The sequence below is a fragment of the Neomonachus schauinslandi genome, unplaced genomic scaffold (genome assembly GCF_002201575.2).
Source record: "Neomonachus schauinslandi unplaced genomic scaffold, ASM220157v2 HiC_scaffold_1407, whole genome shotgun sequence".
Taxonomy (NCBI): Eukaryota; Metazoa; Chordata; class Mammalia; order Carnivora; family Phocidae; genus Neomonachus; species Neomonachus schauinslandi.
Genome location: NW_025410097.1, coordinates 1 through 2,457, shown reverse-complemented (window position 1 = coordinate 2,457; position 2,457 = coordinate 1).

Below are 2,457 nucleotides of genomic sequence, written 5' to 3'. Positions count from 1 at the left end.
ATGCAAAAATTCTCACCAAAATACTAGCCAATAGGATCCAACAGTACGTTAAAAGGATTATTCACCACGACCAAGTGGGATTTATCCCTGGGCTGCAAGTTTGGTTCAACATCCGCAAATCAATCAACGTGATACAATACATTAACAAAAGAAAGAACAAGAATCATATGATGCTCTCAATAGATGCAGAAAAAGCATTTGACAAAGTACAGCATCCTTTTTTTTTTTTTAAAGATTTTATTTATTTGACAGAGAGAGACACAGCGAGAGAGGGGAACACAAGCAGGGGGAGTGGGAGAGGGAGAAGCAGGCTCCCGGCCGAGCAGGGAGCCCAATGCGGGGCTCAATCCCAGGACCCTGGAATCATGACCTGAGCCGAAGGCAGATGCTTAACGACTGAGCCACCCAGGCGCCCCAGTACAGCATCCTTTCTTGATCAAAACTCTTCAGAGTATAGGCATAGAGGGTACATACCTCAATATCATAAAAGCCATCTATGAAAAACCTACAGCAAATATCATTCTCAATGGGGAAAAACTGAGAGCTTTCCCCCTAAGGTCAGGAACACGGCAGGGATGTCCACTATCACCACTGCTATTCAACATAGTATTGGAAGTCCTAGCCACAGCAATCAGACAACAAAAAGAAATAAAAGGCATCCAAATCGGCAAAGAAGAAGTCAAACTCTCACTCTTTGCAGATGATATGATACTTTATGTGGAAAACCCCAAAGACTCCACCCCAAAACTGCTAGAACTCATACAGAAATTCAGTAAAGTGGCAGGATATAAAATCAATGCACAGAAGTCAGTGGCATTCCTATACACCAACAACAAGACAGAAGAAAGAGAAATCAAGGAGTCGATCCCATTTACAATTGCACCCAAAACCATAAGATACCTAGGAATAAATCTAACCAAAGAGGCAAAGGATCTGTACTCAGAAAACTATAAAATACTCATGAAAGAAATTGAGGACGACACAAAGAAATGGAAAAACGTTCCATGCTCATGGATTGGAAGAACAAATATTGTGAAGATGTCCGTGCTACCTAGAGCAATCTACACATTTAATGCAATCCCTATGAAAATACCATCCACTTTTTTCAAAGAAATGGAACAAATAATCCTAAAATTCGTATGGAACCAGAAAAGACCCCGCATAGCCAGAGGAATGTTGAAAAAGAAAAGCAAAGCTGGCGGCATCACAATTCCGGACTTCCAGCTCTATTACAAAGCTGTCATCATCAAGACAGTATGGTACTGGCACAGAAACAGGCACATAGATCAATGGAACAGAATTGAGAACCCAGAAATGGACCCTCAACTCTATGGTCGACTAATCTTTGACAAAGCAGGAAAGAATGTCCAATGGAACAAAGACAGTCTCTTCAACAAATGGTGTTGGGAAAATTGGATAGCCACATGCAGAAGAATGAAACTGGACCATTTCCTTACACCACACACAAAAATAGACTCCAAATGGTTGAAAGACCTCAATGTGAGACAGGAGTCCATCAAAATCCTAAAGGAGAACACAGGCAGCAACCTCTTCGACCTCAGCCGAAGCAACTTCTTCCTAGAAACATCGCCAAAGGCAAGGGAAGCAAGGGCAAAAATGAACTATTGGGACTTCATCAAGATAAAAAGCTTTTGCAAAGCAAAGGAAACAGTCAACAAAACCAAAAGACAACCGACAGAATGGGAGAAGATATTTGCAAATGACATATCAGATAAAGGGCTAGTATCCAAAATCTATAAAGAACTCATCAAACTCAACACCCAAAGAACAAAGAATCCAATCAAGAAATGGGCAGAAGACATGAACAGACATTTTTCCAAAGAAGACATCCAAATGGCCAACAGACACACGAAAAAGTGCTCAATATCGCTCAGCATCAGGGAAATCCAAATCAAAACCTCAATGAGATACCACCTCACACCAGTCAGAATGGATAAAAATAACAAGTCAGGAAAAGACCGATGTTGGCGAGGATGCGGAGAAAGGGGAACCCTCCTACACTGTTGGTGGGAATGCAAGCTGGTGCAGCCACTCTGGAAAACAGTTTCTCAAAAAGTTGAAAATAGAGCTACCATATGATCCAGCAATTGCACTACTGGGTATTTACCCCAAAGATACAAAAGTAGGGATCTGAAAGGGTAGGTGCACCCCAATGTTTATAGCAGCAATGTCCACAATAGCCAAAGTGTGGAAAGAGCCAAGATGTCCATCGACAGATGAATGGATAAAGAAGATGTGGTATATATATACAATGGAATGTTATGCAGCCATCAAAAGGAATGAGATCTTGCCATTTGCAAGACGTGGATGGAACTGGAGGGTATTATGTTGAGCGAAATAAGTCAAACAGAGAAAGACATGTATCATATGACCTCACTGATATGAGGAATTCTTAATTGCAGGAAACAAACTGAGGGTTGCTGGAGTGGGGGGTGG